Source organism: Cryptomeria japonica, chromosome 5 (genome assembly GCF_030272615.1).
Source record: "Cryptomeria japonica chromosome 5, Sugi_1.0, whole genome shotgun sequence".
Lineage (NCBI taxonomy): Eukaryota > Viridiplantae > Streptophyta > Pinopsida > Cupressales > Cupressaceae > Cryptomeria > Cryptomeria japonica.
Genome location: NC_081409.1, coordinates 57,566,431 through 57,586,492, shown reverse-complemented (window position 1 = coordinate 57,586,492; position 20,062 = coordinate 57,566,431).

Here is a 20,062-nt window from a genome sequence, read left to right as displayed (position 1 = left end):
GAATATTTATATATCTCAACGGAACTGATGATTATGATCTCTGGTATCCACATAAGGGAGACTTCAGTTTAAGTTTCTTCAGTGATTTAGATTGGGCAGGGAACATTGATGATAGAAAGAGAACTAGTGGAGGTGAATTCTTTCTTGGAGACATGACTGTATCTTGGATAAGCAAGAAACAAAACTGCATATCTCAATCCATAGCTGAGGTTGAGTATGTAGCTGCTGCAATCAACTGCACATAGAGAGTTTGGATCAAGCAATTGTTGGAAGGTATCCAAGAAAAGTGGTTGGATTGGTAGTGAATCATTCTAACAACACCAGTGCCATTGACATATCCAAGAATCCGGTGATGCACTCCAAAACAAAGCATATAGCCATCAAATATCACTATCTAAGGAAACAAGTTCAAGAAAAGGAAGTGATGTTGGAATATATACCAATGAAAGAGAAGGTGGGTGACATCTTCACCAAACCACTATAGAAGGACACCTTTTACTATCTTAGAGGTAAGTTGGGGGTTATGCCCCTACATGAAGTAAAGTAAGCAAAAAGGGCTCTATATCAATCTGGTATGATTTCAAGGTTTTTTTCAAGACTAGATTGATAAGTGTGGACTACTTTAGTTAGTGGGAGAAGTCTTGTAAGTGTACAAAAATGACTCTTTGGGATTGTTGTCAAAGGGGGAGATATGATTAGAGTATTTGAGCATTGGTAAGTAGTGATTGAGCTGAAGTTGTTGTATCAGAGTAGTATCAGAGTATTACCAGTGATAGGGGGAGATATTCATTACTCAAGGCATAAGTAATGACCAGACTGCTATAGAGATGAAGGAAGTAAAAGAACATGCAACTAATTAGCCAGATTATGAAGTGTTTGCCATCACTACCAAAGGGGGAGATTGTTGGATTATTGGCATTGACAAAACTGGTCAATCCAGAGAATCGGTAGATGCGATAAGATTTGTCATTGATATCCAACACTTACCGGTGAAGACACTAACCGGTGAAGTGGTATAGGTAGAGTGGTGTTTTTCAGTAAGTAAAAGTGATAACTTATAAAGACATGGAAACAACATTGATAATGAATGACCAAAGGTTCAATCAGCTCAAGGAAAGATAGACTAAGCCAACCGATCTATCATTCAAGAAGATCGGTCACTTTGATGATGATGAAGTCACTAAAGGTGACTTAGGAAAGAAAACTTGAGATTATATGCAAACCTGAATCTAATTGGAAAATAGGGGAAGAGACTTGATGCTAGCATAACAAACTGGCAATCAAAGTATGATCCAGTAATATAGAAGTGCAGTGGAAAATCGATATACCATTATGACAGAAGGAAGACAGGTGTTCACCATAAATCTTGGAGCGGTGATCGGTTATCCAGTTGTGGTAGCAAAATATGAGTTAGTGAGTTTGTGTCTACACCTAATCATATGTTGGTAAGATAAACTTCAGTTATCATGTAGTCAAGCATGATTACCTATATATTTCCTGGTTCGCACTTGATTTACTAAACATGACCTGGAAGTTACTATCTTTGGGAGATGCGGTGGCAGAATTTGTTGAACACTTGGTGGAATTGTTGTAAGACATGTAGAGAAAGACTGGGAAATTTTGAATTTGAAATATTTTGAAATCCATGATTGCTTTTATTGAGGGAAAGCTTAAAAGTGTCTGTAGAAAATGTATAAATTATTCTTGAGTTCATTCAAAAAGATTTGATCGTGAAATTTGCAACAAGAATATCTTGTTGAAGGCGATCCAAAGTGAAGAGAAAATAGATAGGAAGTTCTAAGAGGTTTTAGCAGAGTAGAGAGTCTTTGAGGTAGATTGACGAAGTGTAGAGTCAAAGGATAGAGAACCGATAAAGTGCATAGTCGAAGGTCAGAGGATTGATAGAGTGCAATGTCGAGGGACAGGTGACCGATTGAGTGAAGAGTCGAAGGTGTAAGAAGAAAACTAGTGTTGTGCAGAGAAGACACAACTGGTGTGGATTGAGTGTGATGCATATTGAGATTTGATCAAGCTATCAGTAGCTAATTCAATAGATCATCCATCTGTTGCTTTCTAACCACTGCAACATAAATCCCTTAATTGGGTGGACTTTAACAAGTCCCTTTTGTAAAATCCCTTAACCAGGTGACATCTTAATTGATGTTCTTAAGTCCTTTAATTAGGATACCTTTAACAGGGTAAAGGCACTAATCCACCTTGAACAAAATCCCTTAATCGGGTGCCACCTAATAGGTTTGGCTCCTCACCGAGCATACTTCAAAAGAGTACAAATTTTTTGAGTTCCTACTTACACCGTGGTTTTCTCCCATATGGGTTTCCATGAGATAACTTCTTGGTGTCACTATCAACTTTTCATGTTTCCATATTTTTCTTCATTGATTAAGTATATTGTTGAATATTAGATGAATGTAGATTTAAGTTAAAAGTTTAATTGTGAAAATTTTGATCAAGTGTTGATTCACCCCTCCCCTCTCATTATCGGTTGGGACTAACATGACCACCAATTAAAAATATCCTTGCACCCTTAAGAATTTAGCTCCCTTTTTATGAGCAAAGAGGAGTCCTCTGAGTAAGGCCTCATATTCAGTCATGTTGTTAGTACAAGGGAATTGGAGTCGATAGGAGGCCAGAAACATTTTCCCTTTGGGACTGGTTAACTCAGCTCCTGCTCCACTACCTTTCTTGGATCGAGACCCATCAAACTTTAGGAACCAGATTCCATCCTTTAGTCTCTGCAAGTGGTTGTTGTTCGTTAAATATGATGTCTTATAACATTTGAGCTTGTTCATTTACATAATCTAGGGGAACTTTGACCATATCAGGAGTGGACTTCTCTACTTGGAACTACATGGGAAATTGAGTTTCTTTGTTCTCTTACTTGGGTTGAGTCTCCTTATTTCTGGATGGGAAGTTTCTACTACAACATCTACTCTTTGGGGTATTACTCTCTCATGGTTTGGAACTTCAATTTCTTCCATGTTGCTGACATAATCAATATCCTCACAAGGGACTGGGCTCATCAACTTTGTTTTGGCATGGGATACAGGATGTCTCTGAATGTTCTTGATAATGTATCCTACACCATTGCGGGAGTAACAAATCTCGCATTTTGATATCATCTCCTAACAGGCACATCCCTTGTTTCATTCCTCCAATAAATTTTTTAACTCTCCCCATATGCTCCACCACATCAACTTGGTGGGACTGGAGAACTATAGGTGCATAAAAAGTGAGCATTTAATTTACCCTATAGACTCTTTGATGTAGAGAGCCTTGAAGCCTTGTTTATTACACCTTCTTGAGTGACTTGTCCTACTCAACCCTACAACTACTCAAGTCCTTCCTATGGCACTTGGTAGGGGTTATGATAATGAGACCTCCAAAGTTTGAACCTTCTTGAATTTCCTCCTAGGTATAGCCAATGGTTTTTGGACAATCAACTCCACCACTTGAGGCTTCCACCTCAATTTCCCACACACTCCTCTCCTGGGCTCCAACCACTCCTACAAGGATCTAAACACACAACCACTTCTTATGGTTTCCCAATGCATCTAAAATATGTCTTCAATGTGTTTTGAGGTTTAAGGCTCACCAAAACCATCCCCTTGGCTACCTTACCCTTCTAGGTCTCTACTAACACCTAAATAGGCCTAATTGCATTAGCCATCCCTAGGCGGTTTTAGGGTCTTAATTTGAAAAAGTCCCAACACAAGACTAGAAATAAATCATGGATTTAAGTACCCTTTTGGAAGTTTTAGACAATAATGGAAAATTGCATCTGGTTTATCCGTACAGGTGGGGTTTCCAATGCTGCTCTATTTTGAAGGGTTTTAGGCCTAACCAGTGACTTGGCAAGATGGGTCTAAAAATATTCACCAGTCAAATATCCTGCTCCGAAAAAATTATGAAACTTCAAGGGAACTCAGAGGGATTTAAATTCATGTGCCACTTGGTCCTGCACCAATCCCCATGTGCTCACAAATCGCTCCTTTCTTGCTATCCTAACTCACCTACTCCCAACGGTGAGCCTAGGGCTTCATTGTTTCTCCTCCTCCTGGACCTACAACACCACACATCCTATTCTAAAGCTATGTATAGACCCTAAACTATCATTCTTAGTTATTTCAATAGGTACCATCAAAGAATGCCTAGGTTAGAGCCATTTTCTTGCTCTTAAACCCTACTTGCAAGGGTTTTGCTCCTAGTTGCAAATAATGGAAGAAACCTTTACAACCTAGGTCAATCAAACCTGAAAACCAACCTTAATGAAAGCTAATAAAATGAATACTCATAATTTCAATGGATTTACACCATCTAGTCCATACTGGACTATACAAATAATGGAAAATAACACAAAAACTGTCCAAAACCAGTGTAAACAAGGTTGCTTCACAAACCAAAAACTTTCTCTTGCATTTCCAATCCTCCAACCCATATAATGAAGTCAAATTTAGCTTATATCCACTTGTTTCAGTCTATTCAACCAACTTTTTAATGCCTAAAACCAAAAAATGCAACTTTTGCAAGAAATTACAAAATGTTGCTCAACAACTTTTGACAACTTTTGCTCCAGTATGAAATTTTGCATTATAATACATTTTAAGACTCATGAAGGTCCTCAAACACCCTAGAATACCTAAACACAACTCAATTGACCCCTAATACATGAATACATTCATCTAGAGTATTTTACCTATGAACTACCTAAGCATATCACTTCTCAGGTTGTCAGCATCCTGAGCACAATTGACTCAAACCAAAACTTGGACAACTCAACCACGACTCTACTGAGTCCTCAATGGTTGGTCCATTATTACATTGCAAATATAACACACAAAATTTTAAAAAAAAGATTTCATACTTGGAGTCTTAGGTGCCCTGCACCACTCTTGGACTCACTTTAACATATGATACCTCATTGGGAGCTCCATAGTCTATGACCAACTTCTTTAATTTTGGCTCATTGTCAATTCGGATCTAGTTACTTACTCCTTTCCAAGGAATCCATACGTATGTAAAACAGGTTGAGAAGTAACCTCCCAATTTTTTTGACCAATCTCTACTAAGAAGCATCCCATAAACTAGGAATATCAACCACTTGTATATCAATATAATGGGATATGTGTGGATCAACGCCCAACTAGATATATATGTCTTTAAATTCCCCAATCATATTTACCTCAGTCTTATCCAATTGTGCCACCTTTTTGTTTGCATTCACTGGGTTGAGACCAAGCTTCTGACATATAGAGTAAGGCATTACGTTTCCATATGAGCCTGAATCTATCAAACAATTGTGTAAGTTCTTTCCACATATCTTCAAACTGAGTAGAAATGGTGGGTTTTTTATGGCATCATTACTGATATTAGTATTGATTTCATTTAAATCAACCATCTTAACGTCATTACTATGAGATTCTAGTTGTTCCAACCTCTTGAGAAGAGCCTTCTTCTATTCTAGGCAATATCTCAGTACCTCCATTAGGGACATAGTTGTGGCAGTCCTCTCCATCTCCTCAATAATGTCAAAAGACCCTTTTACAATATATTCTTGGCCTTGACCTTTTCCTTGAGGAGGGAGGGGATTTTTACTTGCATTTGCATTAGGAGGTACAAATTTGCCCCTTGGGGAAGGTGGTTCTGTCAACAGTGCCTTGCCTTGGCTTCTAAGGTTGTAATTATTCCTTTTGAAAATATTTCATGTCATAGACACATGGTTCACCTTCTGCTTCCACTTGGAACTCTTTGTAGAAGAATGTGTAAACCAACATTATGGTATTGACCTTTTTTGATTCCTCATTAGGGCACCCTGTTAGTTGAGAATATGCTTGAACAATTCTAATGATCTTTCCAAATTGGGCACAATTGACTTCTGAATGCGATGTTGTATCGTGCAACCTACACCAATTAGTTAGTAAATTAATATATGCTAGGTTAACACTTTGTGGGTTATTATGGTTGTCTCTTACATCCAAATGATCATGGTTTACCCCACCATTATTTGGACTTGTGTTCCATTTTTTATTGTATGGCTTGGAGTTATACCTTTGGTTTTGATTTTGGTTATTTTAGCCTCACTAGTTATTATATGTTTGGGATTCATTATACCCTCTTGGAGGATTCATCTTCAGTTGACTCAAATCTAAAGTAACTTGTGAAATCATTTTCTTTAATGCCTCTACTTCAGTGAGCATGTGCAACCCTTAACTCTCGTGCATTGTAGTTGGGGCTTGGTTTGTTGTCTAGGATTGTCAAATTGTTGTTTTGTCCATTGTACCTGACCAACGTACCATGTTTGGATAGGGGCAACATTAGTATTTTTTTGCCAAGTTAAAGCTTGATTAGTAAACTATTGACTAGCCTGAGGTTGAGGTGCATAAATTGGCATCAGGTTCATTGCTGTGGCTCCTATTGGTAGAGGTGATGGCACCCTGGTGATTTGGTTGTAATTCTCTTAATCTACTCATATGGGTAAATTGTATCTAATCCCCCTAGGTGTTTGATTCAGCTCTTGGTTCATGTTGATGGCCAATGCATAAACCTTCGCCAAGGTATTCCTTTGATCTTTAGGCACACTCTTTTTGATAAACATAGCACTCCAAGAGTCGATGACTCTCAAGTATGAGTCAATTTCTATATTTGATTCCACTTGATAAGGAGCCTGTAACCTCTTATATGCCTTTTGAAAGTTGGTATTAAAAGTTGTCAAAGGCTCATTCGGTAACTTTTTAAGAGAGGCAAACTGATGGTACAACAGCCCAAGATCAACATATACTCTAAACTGATCAATAAAAGCCTTTTCCAAAACATCCCAGCCATTGATAGAATTTGTAGGCAAGGTTAAATACCAGTTATATTCATTTTCCCCAAGTAAATACGAGAAGAGTCTACACACCACATCTTGATGTTCTATGTTATTGCAAACTACTACATCCTTGAATGCTCCAATATTCTAATATGTAGTCCTAGGTCCCGTAAAGTATAACTTACTACAGAACTTATCTGAGTTCCTAGGCAAGTCATGGATTCCTCCAGGTACATCTCCCAATGGCATGTGATCTTGGTTGAAATAGGCCATTACAGGTGGTGATGGTGGATTTTGGGCTATGAAAGGTGCTGAGATGGGTTCAAGGCTAGGGATTAAATGGTCCTCTACATTGGGTCTGGATGACCGCATTGGTGAAGATGTTGAAGGTTGTCCTTTACCTCTATTCCCTTTCTTCCTAGTCGCAGGTCCTAACTCTCCTAAGTCTGATGGAGAAGAGTTACTCCTAAGAACTTTGTAAAACCTCTCTAGAGAAAAAGATGATATATGATCCACCTTAGTACTTCAAATTCTTGGTTGTGGATGAGGTGGTTGGGGGTTTCTTTGTGCAAGAATTTGTCTTTGCACCTCATCTTCTATTCGTATACCTCTTTGCCTTTCATTGTCAAGGACTTGTTGCACTCACAACCAATCACTGTGATTCCTTTTACTATCCCAAGAAAGGGTGTATATCTAGAAAAGGGTGTCATCTTGTTCATAATTAAGGTTAGGTTGTGTGAATGGTAAAATTCCATCTCCTAGGAGTACCATATCAAGTCATAGTGTGACTGTACAATTGAAAATTCAGGGGATTAGTATCTAGGCCCTCCTTCTAGCACTAGTTGTTATTGATGGGTGTTTTGACACACTCACCAATAGTCAGACAGTTTATGTGACCACTCACCACCTCTCCTAAAAAGCAATAAGTTTTGGGAAACTAACTACTCCAAGGTCTCTATAGTCCGATCTCAATGGTGATGGGAAACTCAATGGTTGATGAAGTTGTACCTGTTAGTTAAACAAATCCTAATGACTTCCAATAACTTCACTTTTTTTTTTTATTTAATGATTTAAAACTCATTTGAAATAAACTGTAAAAGATAGATCAAGGAAACAAGAAAATAACAATGAAACTAATACAATCACAACTTAATGAACTACTCAATTAGTACCCTGCAATCCAAAAATCATCAATATTGTTCAAACCAACATTCAATAATGGACCTCCAATAAACCTGCAAAGTCAGAAACCTCACAAATTCATGGAAATAATATCACCACAATATCATCCTCAAAGTAATTCTCATACACCACTTACGTGCACAATATGATTTATAGAGCAATAAAACATAAGAACAGAACCAGTTGTTGATTTCAAATAATAGACATTACCAGACTGCTAATAGCACATATGCATAGATCAAGCAATCTATAAGTTTCTTCTTGTATCAACCTCAAATAAAGTATCACAAAACTATTCTAATTCATAACAATCTGCATAAAATAATCTAAAATCTCCAAATGGGCCTCAAATCATCAATTTGTGGACCCTTACAAATGTTGGCATTATTGACATTAAGTTGTCATTGATGTCAAGTGGTTTGGCAAGGTCACCAATAAGTAAGTACTGGTGACCGATATAAGACAAGTAAGACATATGATGTCAATCCATGTGTGAGTAAGCCGACAGAAGGAAGGCTACCAGTACAAATGAATTGCATCATCTATCGATAAAGCAGTCTTACCGATAAGGTATAAAATGGTATCAAGGTTGGATGCGTGTGTTGGCATTACAATAGAAAGGAGATTGTTGGCATTTCAATAAGGATATTGAGAAGGTTGTTGGAGATTGTTGATATAACTAAAGAAGGATGATTACTGTCTTAATAATATTATTTTGTCATTGATGTCAAGAAATTGATTTTCTGATTTAGTATGATGTTGCCATATCTTGAGAAGTATGTGTTGATGAGTATTAGGAGGTCGGTAAGTGACACAGAAAGAATGTGATAATGAAGGAGATATAAGTTATTCAATGGGCAACTATTACTGAGTTAGACGATGATGAGATCATGTTGTTTTGATTGTTTTGATATCCTACATATGTTGTTGATTGTAAGGTTAATACTACACTATGTCATCGAGCAAAGAACCTAGTCGGTAAACCCTAAGGAACCCAGTCGGTAAACCCTAAGGTTATCGATATCAGTTAACGAAGGCAGAATGTCTATCGAGTAAAGTTTAGTATTTACCAAGTAACAACCGAGTTATAATAGATCGCATTGGATGGATAAAAGCACTATTTAGTGAAGGATGCTAATGAGCTGGAGATGAATAAATGATTGGTATGCCGTGCATGAAGTTTGTTAAGGATCTCCAGTAATGGAAAATCAAGAGGAAGATCTATAGCACAGATTGAACCGCAATAACCTAGCACAAGTTGCTAGGGAGGAATGCAAGTTCCAAGGTGAGGTAAAACTTTTCAGATCGAAGGATACATTGAACCTAGTCAAGACTGATGATTTGATGGCTAAGATTGATCATGGGAAATGTGATCAAGGAGATTAAGCGGTTAGAAGTTGTTTATAAATAAGGAATTATTGATAAACAATGCATGCAGGCAAGTGTAAGCAAAGGGATGCTACATAGTGATTGCCGAGCACAGAAGCTTGAAGACCTGTTTGAATAACAGTGTAGGGAGCCCAACAGAGGGACAAGACAAGTCCTATGACTAGATTGTTTTAAGCAAATAAGAATCTGCTTTAGCATTTTAGATGTGAAGTTGTAGATATATTTTTATTATTGTTATTTTGTAAAGTGACAGAAAATCTCTTAACCGAGTGGACTTAACAGTCTTATTTGTAAATCCTCTAGCAAGGTAACATTCTAAATGAATGTTTCAAATCCTTTGACAAGGCCACTTCTAACAAAGTGTAAGACTCTAACAAGTCTGAGGGAAATCTCTTAACCGGGTCACATCTAGCAATGTGTTTGTAATCTTTAACAAGATTTTCTTTTAACTGAGCATACTCTAGAAGGGTATATTTCTTAGTGGGTACGAAATCCCATAGTGGTTTTCCCTATTTGGGTTTCCACATTAAATATGGTGTTATATGTGTTATGATGATTATGTGTTTATGAGTTAGCATGTTTAGCGGTTTTTGATTATATTGCTGAAGTATAAGTTATCGAGGTTGAATGTATTGATTTTATGGAAGATTAAGTTTGTATGATTCACCCCCCCCCTCTCATCTTGTTAGCTATTGGCATTAGAACTTTACAACATGTTTCTGATGAAGAGGCGAAATATTAAATGAATCACAACAACACCTGGTGAGAAGAATAGAAAGAATGGTATGAAGCCATACTGAAAGGCAAGATGAATTGTTAGGAGGATGTGTTTCTGGCAAAGAGGATGTTTTTTGGTTATACCGGTAAGGTGTTGAATTGGTAGTCAATCTTGATCAATGCAAAATGTCAAACCAACATAGAAAACCAAGCAAAGGTAGATATCGACAAACATGACAACTGGATAATAGGTAGTGATATTGCATAGGTCGGTGAAGTGTGCATTGACGTAACAAGTCAGCAAGCAAGTTGACTTTTATGAAGAACTCACAAGTCACAGAGGATGCTAGAGGATTGGGGCTCGAGGAAGACAAGATGGTAAGTGACTGAACTGATCTTGTAAGAAGATATGATCTTTGTACCCATTTGTTGAAGGAAATAGTTGAGCCATTAATTGCGTATGACAAAGGAAAGAAGAAAAGAATGGTGCAGACCTCGAGATTTAGAAAACGGACATTGGAATGCAAAGCTTTTGTGGTGTTGATCATTGACATGAAGGTCATATCCCTAGAAAAGAAGATCGAATCAAATCGTATATGGATCACGTTGGTGAAGGCAAAACATAACACGACACTATTTGAATGCAGTTTTTGGCGGGAACCTTAGATTATAAATATGTGAGCTCAAGATAGGAAATTGAGGATTATTGATGTGAAGAAGTAGAGTAAAGAGTGCTTGAGAAAAAGAAAAAGATCATATTCCTTAGAATTTATTCTAAGAAAGTTGCAGAGTGAGTTAACAGGCAAATCGGTGAGAGGGTTTAACCGACAAAGATAGAATACCAGTAAACTGTTGAGGTGTGATTGATCAAGAAGGCATCCAAGAGTGACATAGTGTGTTGTGAGTCTAAGAGAGAAAGAAGAGTAGCAAAGAATCAGAGAGACTAATCTCATAACTGGAACTATGAGATCCACTAAAGAGGAGAAGGCTATTAACCGACAAAAATCTATTTGATCAAGTGTTATAGAACTCATTTGCAAGCAAATGCTATAACTATATCAAAATTGTATTTCACTATACATCACCAAGTTGGAGCTTAGTGCAGGGGTTGGTGCTCCTTGGGTTGGTGCCCTAAATCTTTGTAATTCAGTGTTTCACTTGTGAGGCTGGATTGGAGCAGTAGACTCCAGCAACATTTCTCACTGAGGTTTTTTCCCATATTGGGTTTTCCTCGTACATCTGGTTTTGTGGGTTGCATTTGTGTTTTTGCCTCTTTTGATATCCATATTTGTCTTACCGGTTTGATTGATTAGAGCCTAGGGTGATAACCAATATTCTAAGTTTGTAGTAAAAAGGAAAAGAATTTAGGAACTACTGATTCACCCCCTCTTAGTGGTATATTGTGTTCAACAATTTGTATCAGAGCCTAGGTTCCTGATTGATTAAAGCTTGGGTAGATTTTGGTTTTAGAACACAATGGTAAGAAATGAGTCTGCCTCCTCAAACGCCCCCATGTTTGATGGATCCAACTATGCCTTTTGGAGAAAAAGAATGGAGACCTATATTTCCTCCCTTGGTTTTGATGTGTGGATGTTTGTCAAGAATGGGTATATTGTCCCTAGTATTCCTCCCACTAATCTGAATGCTAAGAAGGAGTATGACAATAATGCAAAGGATAAACATGCTATCTTGAGAGGGTTGTCTGATAATGATTTTGTCAAGGTCAAGCACTGTGCATCCGCCAAGGAGGCTTAAGATAAAATGCAAAGGTTATTTGAAGGAGATGCAAAAGTCAAAGAGGCCAAGCTGCAAACACTAAGGGGCCAACTTGAAGGCATGAAGATGAAGGATGAAGAAAAGATTGCAGATTACCTTCATAGATTTGATGAAACTGTGAACACCATCAAGGGACTTGGACAAGAAATTTCAGATGAGATTCTTTTCAAGAAAGTACTCAGATCTCTCACACCTAAGTATGATACTAAGGTTTCTACCATAGAAGAAGCCAAGGATCTGAAGATCTCCACAATGGATGAGCTAATCAGCTCACTAACAGCCTATCAAATGAGTACAACCGGTGATGCTTCCTCAAGGAAACAGGCAGCGTTGAACTCCACCAAGAAGGGCAAAGAATTGGTTTCTCATAAAGGATCCAATAAAGACTTTGATGCAGAGGTAGCAACCTTTGTCAGAAATATCAAAAGAGGATACGACAAGTATAAAGGAAAGTTACCACTCAAATGTTTCAACTATGGTAAAGTTGGACACTTTGCTACAAAATGTCCTTATAATAAAATCGGTGGAGATGAGTCAAGAAACTTTTGCAAATCTATTGGTAAAGACAAAGAAAGAAATGTCTATCGACAAGTAAAAAGAGGCTACCGAAAGAATAAAAACCTATATATTATTGAGGATGATGCCACTGATGAAGAAAGTGCATCATAAGATGACTACCATGAGAATGATAGAGAATTTAATCTCTTTATGGTACTTGACAAACTGGTTGGTGAAGATGAGGAAGAAGAAGACATTAAGGCCGATGTTGATCTAGAAGGTGAGCTTATAAGTGCTCTTGAGAAGCTGAGTAAAATAAGAAGAGAACTCAAGAAGTTCAAGATTGTTGTAGTAGATGAACAAAGTCTCTTGAAGCAAGCCTTGGATGAGTCCAATCAAGTTATATCTGACTTGAAACTTCAGTTGAAAGAAGCCAAGAGGATATGTGAAGTTATATCCTTTGATCTGATGAAGAAGGAAAAGGAGCATCAAGATCTGGAATCAGAAATAGTGAAGCTTAGAAAGGAGCTTGAAGAAAGTAAGGAAGAAATAAAAGTGAGAAGCAAATATGAAGGAAACACCGAAGCCTTCGACAAGATGTTGATCAAATAGAAGTAATCCAAAGATACCGGTGGCTTAGGATTTGAAGAAGGTCAAATTTCAAACAACAAAGATACATCTGGTAAGGAGATACAATTTACTTCTTCTAATGAAGGTGAAGAGAAAAATAAATTCATGGTAAGCAAGGATGCTAGTAAGAAGACTTACGCAGATGTTGTTAGAAACTGCCACACAACCCGGTATACATAATCAATGAACCGGAGGCCACACTCAATGTACCGACATGCAGATCTAATGAGAAATGCAAGAGTTAACCATGAAGGATTCACTAGAGTCAGTAGCATGAAAGGAAGACCCCCAGTGAGGCAGTCATTTACAAGACCAAGGCAACCTAACTGGTATGTTCCAAACTTTCATGTTTATTGTTACCAGTGTAACAAATTTGGGCATAGAATAACTTACTATAGATTAACCAATAAGCCCACTATGAGTTATGAAAGTAGAAATCCATTTAATGCACTCTGGGATATGAATGTTGTTTGTTATCAGTGTAATGTATTTGGTCATAGGATTTTTTAATGTAGGAAGAATAAACTGATGTCCTACAATAATTTCAAAGATTCACGTTTAAATGAAAATGTGAAATGTTATAACTATCAAGAGTTTGGACATATAGAAAAGTTTTCTAAAAATAGGAAGATCAAGAAGAATAAAATAGATCCTGATCAAGAACCAGTAGTTGAACCAAAGCACAAAATATTAGCTGACAAGAAGAAGGAAACCAAACCGGTATGGGTTGAGAAAGAAAAGGACAAGGAAAAATCAAGTCTGATAGTACAGACTACCTTACATGCTGAAAGGAAAAATCTATGGGTTGTAGACAGTGGTTGTTCCAACCACATGACCGGTGATAAAAATAAATTTATGAAGCTTGAAGATTGGAATGGTGGTTTAGTAAGATTCAGAGACAACTCATCCATCAAAATAAAGGGAAAAGGTACTCTAAACATTGATGGAAAACTTAGAGCACATGATGTGTACTATGTGGAAGGCCTAAAGAATAACTTGTTGAGTGTGAGTTAGATGTGTGACAAAGGTTATAAATTAACTTTTGGTTCTACCGGTTGTTAAATAAAGAAAGAGAGTATCAGTTATACTGTAGATGAAGGAAAGAGGACAGATGGTAACGTTTACAATCTAAAGGAATGCTATGAGTTCCAATGCATGATGGGATAGGTTGATGAAAGCTGGTTGTGGCACCGAAGATTAGGCCACATAAACTTTGATAACTTAGTTGTAGTAAGCAAAAATGGGTGTGTAAGAAATATTCCACCCATCATCGAACTGGTAAGCACATTTTGTGATTAATGTGTGAAAGGGAAGCAGACTAAGGTGAGTTTAAGAACAAAAGAACACAACACCTCTGATGGTATGATGAAAGAATAATAATCTGGTCAACTACTGAGAGAGGGGGTGAATCAGTAGATAGAAAAACTAATACTAATTTCACGAATCTCAAAATAAACCTCTCAAAGTAGATTTAGAACTATCAATGCAATATCACTATCAGAATAAAAACTCTCAAGATAAACCAGTTGATTGTTACAACAAACTAACAGTAAAAAAATTCAAACTCATAAACATCCAAATGCTTTTACTGACATAAGTATAACTTCATTTCTCAATGCTTTCGGTTATCATGACTTATCGAAGTGGATTAAGTAGTTAAGCAAATAAACCATAAGAACATAACCACAAAAATATTCACCACTTGATACAATATTTTTGACATGGAAATCCAAATGGGAAAAACCACGATGAGATGAGACTCACAAGATAACTATCTGAACTCTTCTAAAGTTCACCCTATTAGGAGCCTAGCCTGTTAAAGCTTTACAAAAGTCTTGTTAAGAACCACCCGACTAAGGGATTGACTATATTGTCTTGTTAGAAGCAATACCCTATAAGGAGTAACCTTGGTAGAGGATTTGAAATCCAAGCTAATGGATCACCTGGTTAGATGATTTGAATAGCACCAAGCTTGTTAGAGCTTACCTAATTAGGGGATTTCAATCTGCTGTAATTGTTAGAAAACAACACAAGTTTGCTGATCTGTTTGAATAACACTACACTTGCTTGTTCAAATCCTTTTCATGCTCCTATCTGCCTTTACTCAAACTATAGATACATCATCTGGTTCGGCAGCCAAACACTCAACTAAAACATTGCCAACTCTGAAACTAAACACCTCATTGACCTTATAAATAAATTAATTCGGTCGGTAAAACAACAAAAACCTAATTCTCTCATAGAGATTACACACATGTCGGTTCAAGTATGTGTTAGGAACCAAAGCCAACTGAGAGGGTGGGGTGAATCAGTTGTCTATTAATTTCAACCCAAATATAACTCAATCAAACTTGATACATAATACCGGTAAACCAAACTTGATGCCAGTTAATAGATTAACAGTTAATGTCAATACCGATGAAACTTAATACATGAAACAAAAAGAGAAACAACATCCACAACACATAACATAGAGATTTGTACGTGGAAACCCTGTAAGGGGAAAAACCATGATGGGAAGCCTTGCCCACAATCATATGATACTACTGCAGATAGTATGTTTGTACAAATGGGGTCTGCACATGCAGAAAGGCCAACCACCTAGAGCTCACTGCTCAATCACAAAATAAGAGTCACACTGACTACAATTGGATGATTAAATCCAATGATAATGTACTACTTAAAGTAGCATCTCCAATGCTAGATTCAGTACCGGTTAAGCTCTAATAACCACCTTCTCTATGGTCTTCTCATATGATCTTCAATATTTGCACATACCATGTTACAATACCATAACCATATACCATTATCTTCCTTTACCTTTTACATCATCTCACAAATGAGATCTTACATATATACCAAAACCTAAGACCAAATGTGTAGGTCGGCTAATTAAGAATATTACAATAAAATCAATTACAAGTAATTCAAGATGCAATGCATCATGTCAGTTCAATGTAATTACAACAATGCCAATTGATTAAATCATCTTCATAATGTATCATGCTGATCTAGAATAGATAATGCATGTCAGTCCATAACCTAGGCCAATTTACCAGTAATAGCAAATATGTCAACCCGATTAGACCAATAAACATAATACCAAATCCAAGTGTCCAAATCATGTCTTCGACATAACAAAGTGATCTCCAGATGATAACAAGTCATCCTTAGTACCGGTGAACCAAATACCAATGACTGTTCATAAGTCACTGAACTTGCCAGTGAACATAACCAAAGATCTCCAGAAGGATAAGTGTTGATAAGTGTTGACATCAATGATAAAACCAATGCAACACATCTATAATACCAACAATCTCCCTCTTTGGCATTGATGGCAACATAAAGATGGAAAAACATCTAAATGCCAAAACAGAATGCCAAAAACCAAAGACCAACAATCTCTTGAATAGATATGAAAATAAATGCAAAGAGTATATATCTCTCCCCCAATGAATAATCTCTCCCTAAAGGATAATGTTGTTTTTCCATAAATATCTCTCTCCCTTTGACATCAAATACCAAAGAAATACAAATACCAAAACATAAAAATAATTTACAGTAACCAATAGATATAACCAACTACTCCAACTACTCCCCCTGAGAACTAGCTCCCTTCATAAAAGCCGGAAAAAGATTTCTCTGTAAATTTTGTCGGTTTGATGCCAAGCATCAACTGTCTAGGTCTCTACTAGTGAGGGTATAACCCCAAGTTTATCTCTAAGATATTCAAAAGTATCCTTAGGCAAAGGTTTATAAAAGATATCGGCAATCAGCTCTTTAGTATTCACATAAACGAATCTCACTTCTTTTGCTTCAACATTCTCTTTCAGAAAATTGTATTTGATAGAAACATGTTTAGTTTTAGAGTGAAATACCTGATTCTTAGATATATCAATTGCTGCTAAATTATCAAAATAGATGATTATAGGTTTTTTACATTTTACCTTTATGTCCTTCAACATTTGCTTAATCCATAATACCTTAGTACAGTTAGTTGCTACTGCAACATATTCCAATTCTACTGTTGATAATGATGTACAACTTTGTTTCTTGCTCAACCATGAAATGAATCTTCTACCAATTAATAATTCCCCATCGGTGGTGATCTTTCTATCATCTACATCTCTTGCCCAATTAGCATCGGTGTATGCACATAAATCAAAATTTTCATCTTTAGGATACCATAAACCAAGATTTGTTGTGCCTTGTAGATACCGAAAAATCCTTTTCACTACTTGATGCCCTCCTAAATGGCACAAGGTTAGCAAATGATAAATAACACAAAAGACACAAAACCGTTAGTGTTAGTCAATCAAAAAGTAATCTAAAAAGGTATACCAAAAGAGACATTAAAAACATGCAAGCATATTTAACTATCAAAGAAAACATGATGAGACATCTCCAAATACCTCCTAACATACTCTTAGTTTCTTTCTCCCTTGTTTCTCTCCTCTCCAAGTTCCAGAATAGTGTAGCTCTCAACAACTTTTTGCACTATGGATGCTTATGGAGGATTGAGATTGTAGTATTATGCTTCAAATATGAAATGGAAAGCTAATGCTATGCTATTGATGCTAAAATGATTTATTTTATCCAAAATGATAAGATATTAGTTGATTATGCTAAAATGCTCTCTAAAAATGCCTATAGCTTAAATGCATGCAAGTTTTCAGGATCTGAATTATGAAGAAATGGGCTCTATTTATAAGAAAAATGGAGCAATGGATGGTTGAGATTGAGCAATCTCAACAAGGATTAGAATTGAATGATTTCAAATCCATGTGAGGGCTTTCAACCCAATCCCAGGATGACAAGTGTCAATGTGAGATAGGTTGAGCGGGGAGGGAATAAGCATTAAATGCCTGATATGACCTTGGGATTTTAGAGTCAAGGTTGGTTGAATGAATAAAATCTTTATTCAAAGAATAAAACTTTTATCCAATGGATAAACTCTTGTGCAAATGTGAAATGGATAAATATGGTCAAAACAATAAATGTTTGGGGGGACAAGTTTGAAATAACCATAAATGGTTATGTAAGAGCCATTAGTGGTCTTGGAAGACTTTGGGGGGTTAATTTGTTGAACACACAAAGCATTAAATACTTTTCAAAGACTTTGGAGTCTTTGAGAAGTGACTCCATTTTGGTTAGGAATGTGACAATAATTAGGGGATGGATTAAGCTAATTAGAAAGGGGTTAGAAGAATCTAGAAGGGGATTAGATTTTGCAAGTGGATTTGGTGGGTGAGGGAAAATAGGATTTTATTAAAATAAAAATTCATTTATTTCAATAAATGTGTGCAAGTTGCATTTGTAGGAAAATGCAAGCGGGGGGAGGGGGGGGGATAATGATTTAAATAAATGTTTTATTTAATTTATTTAAAAGAGGAATAGGGGGATTTAATTAAATAAATAGATTTTATTTATTTAATTGATTGAAATTTGATTTAATGAATTAATTAAAATAAATTGAATAATTTATTTAATTAATAGAAGAATGTTTGGGATGAATTAATTAAATATTAATTTAATTAATTGGTGGCTAGTGGATTTTTAATCAAATAAATAGCGTTTATTTATTTAATTAAGCTGGACAGATTTGTGTGACTACATTTGCCCCTCTTTGAGACGGTGTAGTTTATCGCATTGTTTCAAAGAAAGAAAAACTGGTGTGAAGAAAATGCCCCATAAAATGTAAATTTAATGGATGGTATGCCCCCTCGAGAGATGGGCCAAAAAATTTCGAAAAGTCGGGCAATCTCTCGAAAAAGAATGAAAATTGGTAGGGTGGTAGAAGAGAATAAGTTAGCCATACGAGTGAAAAATAAAAGAAAATGGGGTAAACATGGAGAAATGGGGGGCTCGGGAAGTTCACGGGGACCACGGCGATGAGCGGGGAGAAGTTACGGTGACCACGAAGGGTATAAATGGGGTGAAAGGGCTGAAAACAGAATCATTTGTGACCGTGACCAGTTGAAAATGAGAGCTCTGATAGTGACGTTTGGAGGAGCAAGCAGCAGTTACGATGTCGATTCCGATCACCAAGCACAGATTTGAGCGAGTCTGACGGTTCCAGCGCCCAGATGACTACGGACCAGCGGTACGCAAATTCAAAAACTTAATTTCTGTGCATTTTTGATAGGTTTTTAGCTAAGTCCAAGTCAAGTCAGAGCAAGAGCGCTGGAACTTCTGTTTTGGCGCTTTTGTTCCATAAACTAGCGCTATTGTGCCGCAATGGCGCTATTGTCCTCTTGTTTGAGTGCTTTTGCTCTGCATTAGCACTATTGTATGCAAGTTTTAGCGCTATTGATTAAGTGGCGCTATTGTTGGGTTAATTGAGTGCTATTGTGTTAAAATAGCGCTATTGTATAATGGTTTTAGCGCTTTTGCAGTTGTAGCGCTATGGTATAGCTGATTGAGTGCTATTGTTATAGTTGTAGCGCTATTGTTGAAAACTAGCGCTTTCGTTGGTTAAATAGTGCTTTTGCTTTAGGATAAAGAAATGCCCCAGTTTGGATGAAGAAAATCTCCCGATGCCTAATGATGGATGGGTGGCGATGTGAAGTGGGAGTTGTTTTGAACCATAGCAGCCTGATGAGACTTAGGCCATTTGTTAGGATAAATGCCTGTTGAAGTCTAGGTGGCCATGATTGCTTACTTGTTGAGACCTGAAGATACTTGATCAAAGTATCTGTTGATAGTCTAGGTTTAAACTTAAGAAAGTTTGAAAACAAAACAACTGATAGTGATTGATGAATGTCTATGTGCAAGAGGATCTGCACGTGTTGCAGTTACGCGAGCACCATCCTACGACACAGGGGTTGCGGGACTGATTGACTCAGGCGGAGATAGACTGCATTGCCGCGACTGGGTTATACGAGGTGATGCACATGCCCGTGATTCATATGAATCACGGATTGATTACAGCATTAGCAGAGCGGTGGCACAGTGAGACGTACACCTTCCATTTGGCACAGGGGGAGATGACCGTGACCTTGGAGGATGTGTGGCGCATCCTACGGATTCCGATTCCAGGAGAGC